Genomic DNA, 8,760 nt, shown 5'->3' with positions numbered 1-8,760 from the left:
TCTTTTGATTGGAGCATTTCGTCCACTGACAGTGAAATGAGTTTCTTCATCAGAAGGATGTTATGGTAGATTACCATTAGAGAATACAGCATTCTATAAGTCCATAGATTGTGTTATAGGAGAAGTATTATGGATAGAAAGGCAAATCCATATCCAGAGTATGTGTCTATTCCAGTGCAGACAAATCTCTTTCCCCTCTATGATGGGTGGGGCACAGTTTAATCAGCCGACTTCAGGTTTCCAGGAGATGTTTCTCAAAAAGGCACTGATTATTGTAAAAGGAATGGATTTTCTTCAAAACTGAAGGTTTCACTGCAGTTCTTCTACCATTACTTGCCATAGGATACATACCATTATCCCCATTTACCACATACACTTTATCATCGGCTCTGCCGAGTCTTAAAAGGCCCACGCTGAAGAGCAGCTAGTACTGTGCCCTGGATGTGCTGCAGAGCCTCCTGCTCCTTTGATCCCTACTCAAAACTGGCAACTCGAGGGGTTACTCAGTAAATTGAGAGAAGGGTAGCTCACTCAAATGTGGTATATGTTGTCTCCAAAAGCCAAAAAGCCCCACTAAGCATTATGGCAGAAAACACAGGATGAATTTTTAAAGTGCTAAAAGTAACTAGAAACTTAGGATTCTACATCCAGTAAAAATATCTTTCAAAAATGAAACAAAATAAAGAGATTTTCAGACAATAAAAACCTGAATGTATCACCAGTTGACTCACAATAAAAGAAATTCTAAAGAGAGATATTCAGGCAGAAGGAATATGATCTCAGATGGAAATATGAAGTTCAGGAAGAAATAAGAAATTGAAAGATAATCATGTGGGTACAGCTAAATAAATAATGACTATTTTTAAAATATCATTGATGTCTTCTGCAGTTAATATATATGTAGAACTAGAATTCATTATAATAATAGCATAAAAGTTGAAAGTTAGTAAATTGAATTAAATTGCTGTAAGGGTCTCACACTGCTTGGGAAGTAATAACAGTACTAACTTAAGATAGATTTTAATAAACCAAGGAGGCATGTTTTAATCTCTAGGATAATCACTAAAATAATAATAAAAGAATGTATTGCTAACAAACGAATAGAAGGGAAATGAAGTAAGAACAACTTAGCTAATAAATCTTAAAGAAGACAAAAAAAGAAAGACATAACACACAGGAGACATAAAAAACAAGTAGTAAAATGATAAATTTAAACACAAAGACATCAGTACTTAACATTTAATGTAAGCAAATAGATTATCTAATTAAAAGACAAAGACTGTCAGACCTAATTTTTAAAAATTATATATTGTCTATAAGAGATTCTCTTTAAACATGATGACACTGAATGAATGGGGGGGAGAATGGAAAAAAGTATATCATGCAAAAAGCACTATTCAAAAGGAAGCTGGTGTAGCTATACTAATAGCAGACAAATAGATTTAAAGACAAGTATTACTAGAGTTAAGAAAGCAGATTTCCTAATACAAAAGGATGAATTCAACCCTAAGTTAACCATTTTAAAGTTGTTTTAAAACATAGCCTCTAAATATATAATGCAAGAACTGACAGAACTAAAGGGAAAAAAGGGCTATTATAACAGGGGAGCAAGCATAAATCACTGACTTTTACTGTGCTAGATACAGATTTCTTTAGAAAAAATTTTAATCTGTCAAATAATTTTATTCACTAACAACAGTCTCCCCCTGCAATTTGAATTTCCTGTGACAAAAGACAATTGCTACTTTAGGTACTGTTCTAGAAAGCAGCAAGTCAAGATCTTTTAAGGTCAGGTTTTAATTAAAATTTCACTTGAGTAAGAGTTTTTGTTTTGAAAAGAAGTGTGCTTCCGCTTGCTTCGGACACTAATCCTTTGTTCGCTACAACCCATGCAGAAATTGTTTCAGTTTTGACAATGTTCATCCTAAATCCTTCATAGCCAATGTTCCATTACAACTAGAAATAAACATTGTATTTAAAACACTTGACTGAAAATATATCTCGGCATCAAAACAATTTATAGAACCAAGGAGAAACAAAAGTTATCTTTTTCACAAAGTGAGTATGTGACAAGAGAAGGTAACAATTCATGAAGTATTCAGCATTAAGTTAGAAGATTTGCTGGCTCATATAAATGTATAGCAACAGAATTGTGTCAAAAATAATTAGCAAACTAATACATTGTGCATGAGTTCTAGTTGTCAGGTACATGAAATCATTAGCAAAGATGTGATAAGGCAAAGAAACCTTGGTAGTTTTAAGATCAATTTCGACTCAATTCCCCCATCACCACCAAAAGCTTTTAAATCACCTTTAAAAATTAAATATGCATTACCCCTCAATTACTGGAGACTCATCATACCAGGGTGTTTTAAACCTTGAATGCAGTAGGGAATAAAATACTATTGAAAGACTAACGTTTACTAATCACATGGGCCAGATTTTTATATGTCCAATTTTACTTAATCATAAGAACAAATTCTATAAAGCAGATTAGTACTATCTTATTTTGTAGATGACAGTGGTGAGACACAAGTGATTAGGTAGCTGGCCATACAATACACAGCTAAATACAGGAGGGGACTTGGGATTTCAATCAGGCTACCTGACTTTATCCACACACACCACTAAACTATTGTATAACAAAAGGTTTTCACATTTTTCTGACTGCAACTTAAAGACAATTTACACAGTAACCCAAAATATGTCCACCTATATAATCATAAAATGTTTCTTGAAAAAATACTTACAAGTAATGCAATCTGATATTTTCTTCTCTATTCTGCCCTATCCATTCTTTAAATTGTTTCCCACTCTCTAAACTGATATCACAGATTATAATGGGTTGCATCCACACTTCAATAAGTGCTGCTATTTTTTTAAAAGTATGTTAATTAGTTAGGTAGCTGAAAATCGATTGGATTTGGGAAACAAAATAGCACAGTGGAAAAAATTTAACCTCTGAAATGTGTCAAAAGGTCAATTCCTATCTTAAAATATTCATACAAACTTGAACAAGTTACTTGACTTCCCCATGATTTGTTTTCTAATCAGTAATCCGGCAGTAATAACATAAATTGCAAGGGATTATTGTGAGGATTAAATGCTCTAATCCACATGAAATGATTAGCACACAGTCCAGGATGTGGCAAAGACCCAACAAATCATAGCTATTAGAGAGTAAAGTATAACGCCTTCTAGCATAGGACAATTTTTTCTCAACTGAATAAATGTTATCTCATATGGATAAATCTCTCAGTACCTGGATTCATCTTAAACATAAAATTGTCTGATTTACTATATCCATTTGCCATAAATTAAAAACAGATTATGTAATTTTCCCATACCTACCATCTTTGCTAGGCTAGTGTATATAGTATCCATTCACATTGTTCAGATAATGGTGATAATACCACTATCTGAACAATATGAACCCAATATATCTTGGAGTATTTTCTTACTCTTTAAGTAATCCAGCTATTCATTAGCTACAGGCAAAATGTATTAAGCAATTTCCATATGTTTAATATTTTAAGTAGCTCAAATGCCTGTTTGCAGTACCTATAAATAGAATTACACATCTAGGAAAGAAATATAAAATTAAGATTACTGAAAAAGAATATATATATATATATCTGAATCACTTTGCTGTACACCTGAAACTAACACAACATTGTAAATCAACTATACTTCAATAAATAAACTTTTAAAAGAGAAATTACACTGTTTCCTAATTCTCCATCTCTCACCACAAGATCTGTTCTCTTACTTCCAAAATTGAGACAACATATTTATTTCAGCTGCCTTCTTTTCCCATTCTTCAAAATCCTGCTTCCCAAATAAGTCAACTCTTACTGTATACATGTCAGTTCTGATATGTATATCTAGACATGTGCAAACTCCAGAATCCATACCATTTTAAAGCAGTGATTCTCAAACAAGTTTTCACTTTGTAATAATTTCAAGGGAGTTTTAAAAATACTTTTGTGTGTCTTCCTGCTCCGTAGATTCAGATAAATTGGTCTAGGATAAGGTCTGAGAATTGAGAATTTTTTTAAAGCTCCCTGGGTAATTTTAATGTGCAGTCAAGTTTGAAAACCACTGTAGTAGAACATTCAGCATGCTTCCCCAAGGCCTGCTAAGCAGTGATTGGATCACAGTTCTATGGATGAAGCTGCTAAACTGGCAACTGCAACTGTCATTTCTTTGTTTAGGTAAAGAAAATCAACACAGAAGATTACCTTCCCTCAAGCTTTCTCTTAATGCCAATAGAAATTCAGAGAGAGGTATATAAGAAGAGAGATTTTTCTGTGGAAGTTCTTTATCTTCTTGAGTTTTCAAATTGTGGCTATCTACACTGAGTATCTGACAAAAGTAAGATTAAACAACAGTTTGGTCGTTCCAAAGAAGAATCTCCTGCCAAGGTAAGTACTTAGAAACATAGATATAAAGATTTTGACTTTGGAATTCTAACTTTTGCTCATATTCTCAATCATATCATTTTCATGGTGTGATATATACACACAGGAATATTATATATACAGGAATATTATTCAACCTTAAAAAGGAAGGAAATACTGTCATTTGCAACAACATGGATGAACCTAGCGGGCATTATGCTACATGAAATAAACAAAAAAGAAAAAGACACTGCATGCTATCACTTATATGTGAAATTAAAAAAGAAAGAAACAAACTAACAAAAACAAAGCTAAACACATAGAAACAGAGTAGAAACAGGGGTAGGGGGTGGGGAGTGAAATGGGGAGAGGTTAGTAAATGGAACAAACTTTTAGTAATAAGATAAATAAAGTCTGAGGATCTAATGTATAACATAATGACTATAGTTGATAACACTGATTGAAATTTGCTGAGAGTAGTAGTGAATGCTTTCACTAAAAAAATGTAAATAGGTGAGGTGATGGGTGCATTAGTTAACTCAATGAGGAGAATCCTTTCACAATATATACATACATCAAATAATAATGCTATACGTCTTATGATTTTGTCAATCACACCTCAATAAAACTTTAAAAAATTTAAATAGTCATGCTACCTAAAAAACTCACATGTATTTTAAGAAAAAAATATTGTCAGTGGTAAAGCTCACCAAGTCTTTAAAATTTCTGAAAGAGTGTATAAAGAAGAACATTCATGTTGACTGGTTGCACAATTTACATCCAATTTCACAATCTACTGACTCTTTTCTGCGATATATTTTAATGGTCTCTAAAGTTAATCATGAATAGGAGAGTCTTAAACACAAAGATAGATTTACATTTCTGGTGTTTTTGTTTGAGCTGAATTTTTAATGTACTTTTAAACTGCTTTTTAAGAGAACATATTAGAAAAGTTCATTTTAAGGTGGTGACCTCACGAACATACAACTGCAGAATCCGTGGATCTCTCTTCCTATGTCATTTTCAAGGCCAGTACAGATGACGGACACCACATTGACCCCAAGGCAATCTGTCATCACAGTGGTGATTTAACTTTGCCTTCCCAGAACACAGGTTGCTATGTAGTAGTGATAAATTGCTGAAAACTGTAATCAAATTAAGGACAAAACCTCTTTTTCCTAATTCAGATACTGATGGACAATAATTGGCTTTAGGGAATCACTTGGGAAAAAATATCAAGGCAATAATACCTTATAGTGTTTTTTTTTAAATTATTTATTTATTTATTTTTGGCTGTGTTTGGTCTTCATTTCTGTGCGAGGGCTTCCTCTGGTTGCGGCGAGCGGGGGCCGCTCTTCATCGCGGTCGCGGGCCTCTCACTGTAGCGGCCTCTCGTTGCGGAGCACAGGCTCCAGCCGCGCAGGCTCAGTAGTTGTGGCTCACGGCCCAGTTGCTCTGCGGCATGTGGGATCCTCCCAGACCAGGGCTCGAACCCGTGTCCCCTGCATTGGCAGGAGGACTCTCAACCACTGCGCCACCAGGGAAGCCCCTTTATAGTGTTTTTAAAGGAAAGATACACATTACACAAATCTTTTCTCTTTGGATAAATCTAACAGAGGGACTACTTTTTTGTTTTTAAAAAATAATTACACTAAGAATTTATTTTTTACAATAGTCCAGTCACATTGACACTATCCAGGTCATGAATCTACAGAAATCTATAAGTTTTTACTAACATCAAATGTACACCCAAATAAGTTATGTCTCTCCAAAGCGGTCACCACTGGAGGCAATAAGGGTTTTCCAAAAATAGTTTTATTTTCAAAATGTATTTGAACAATTATCTGGGAATTACCTTTCATTAAATATAACAAGTCCCATCATTTTGTTATAAAATATCACAAACAACGATATTGCTGTGCATATATGCTGCTTCCTTTCCCCAAAATGTCAAGCACATCTTTGAAAGGCTGTAGTGTTATTTCTTTGTGTACTGCTATTTTTTCTTTGAAAGGCTGTAGGGCTAGGACATAACATGTACTAGAATCCTTTCTAAATTTTTATTTTGAATTTTAAAAATAATAACATTGATCAGTTTGACTAACCATGGACAATCATTGGCTTGCTTTCAGGGGCAGCATTAAAGAATGAAAAGCTTAACTTTCATCTTCAGCCTGTTGCCTCTTGCACATTTTGCGGTAAGTTCCCCCAGTCTTAAATATTATTGATATATTACTTACTCATTATAACTTCAAATAAAATTCTGATACCTATGATGTCATCCTTCTTTATATAACAATGTAGTGTCAAAATGTCCATCATTATAGATGTGTTCTTATTTTCCTTTTTCTTTCTCTTTTACATATGATTACCCATCTAGGCACTGGTCATGGGCTTGAAGGAACAGCGGGCAGGTAGAATCTGGGAAAGCTATGTCTTATCTGGAAATATCTCTTCCCTTTTTTTCTTTTTCAAAAGAACTACAATCAAGTTGTTAAAAACATATATTACTGTAAGCTTACTAAGTGTTTTAAGGCTATAGGACATAGGAAAACAGAAAGTGGAGTCTTCAAGACAAATTTTCTAAAATTTATAAATGCATTGTAAAGACTTTAAAGTTAGAAAGTCTTTCTAATGTCTAAAAACACATTGGTTAGGGCTAAAATGTTTCTATTAATTGACTGGGTAGTAAAGTTCTACTTACTCTTTACTTTTCACTTAAAAAATAACACAAGAAGAAAGGTCATTCACTCAAGAAACACATGTTAATTCAAACTTCTGAAAAATATTTGGTTAGGCTGTATAGAAGAGATAAAATATATATAATGCAAAGAAACAAGTGATAAATTCCATAGCCATAAGCATCAATAGAGTAATATGAACCCCAGAGAAAGAATAGTTGTGCTGAGCCCAGTGCTGGATGGTACAAAAAGTACCAATGTTGAATTCAAAATTGGGGTCCTAATAGGTCAGGTTCTCATTTCTTATACTTACCTGAGATAATGTATACTATTTAGGAACGAGTCTACACTACACAATGAACAAATATATGTCAATAGGATCTAACAATAATACAAGGAGACAAAGTAGAACTATTATTCTGGTACATTTAATGATATTTATATAAATATTCTTGGACAAGTGGCTTATTTTCACGGAGCTCAGATTCTCATCTACAATATGAATTCAAACAATGTTTTAGTTATCTGTATCAGAAACACCTGATCCAACTATTAAGAATGTATATTTATAGATCCCGTCCCAGGCCTGAGAATTAAAAAAGAACATCTGGCCTTGAGGCCTGGGAATCTGCAATCCAGGGGATTCTTATGCATGCTGAAGTTTGAGACTACTCAAATAGATTTTCCGGAAATTAACTTCTCATGCTATTCTGTTATAGTTACTTGAGGTATATAAAGAGAGCTTTTAAGGTAAATTTAGCTGAAATCAATACATAAAATTAAAAAGTCTTAAGTCAATGATTATAATTGATTATCAAATTTATCATGTTAGAATAAACTCCTTTTTTTGAAGCATTCCCCCGAACATTGTAACAAATGTGACTTCTCTGGCCACATTAATAAACTTTAGTTCATACTTTCCAAAAATGTTAAAAACCCAAACCCTAAGCTTGGGAAAGTTGGATACGATTAAATATAACTTAGTTTACTAGAGCACTTTTCAGAGATAATGCTAAAAAGAGAAAATGCTGTCTTTGTTCCCCTTCCTACAACTTTCTGTTTCATACTGAGAATAAGCAACTTCTGAGGAACCTTATACAAAGCATCAACAATAAAGAGTCTTACGAATTAATGGTGCATTTTTACTCAAGAAGTCTGAATTGTGAAACTAATGCAACTTAAAACAAATACTTTGTAGTTTAAAAGATTATAGAATCCCAGCTCTGAGATTTCAATCTGCATTTACAAAGTCCCATGGCTTTTCAAACTCAAAATGATAAAAACTTAATTGATTCATTTCCCTCTTGGCAACTTTATCTTCATTAATGACAGTGACCATGACTTAAGAACATGAGAGTCTAAATCCATTCATTCAAAAACATTTACTGAGAACCTAGAAGGTGCCGGAACTGGAGCTAGAAGGATGAACAAAATAGAGACATTGTTTTTTGTTTGGGGTTTTTTGGGGAGGAGAGGGGGGAGCTAAACAATTACTGTACAATATGGTAAGTGATAAGTATTATAATAAAAGTGCTAAAGCAACAAAAAGAGTAAGGACACCTAACTTACCTCCTCCTCAGCCCCACAAAGGTGTTGGGCACTGATTGAGATGCTGGAGATAGAAAGCTGAGGAAGATACCATCTCTTTCTTCAACAACAATAAAACAGCTAGTGATATT

The sequence above is a fragment of the Balaenoptera borealis genome (assembly GCF_965194805.1).
Source record: "Balaenoptera borealis genome assembly, chromosome: 4".
Classification (NCBI taxonomy): domain Eukaryota; kingdom Metazoa; phylum Chordata; class Mammalia; order Artiodactyla; family Balaenopteridae; genus Balaenoptera; species Balaenoptera borealis.
The sequence above is the reverse complement of the archived record's forward strand: the minus strand, read 5'-3'. Positions refer to the sequence as shown.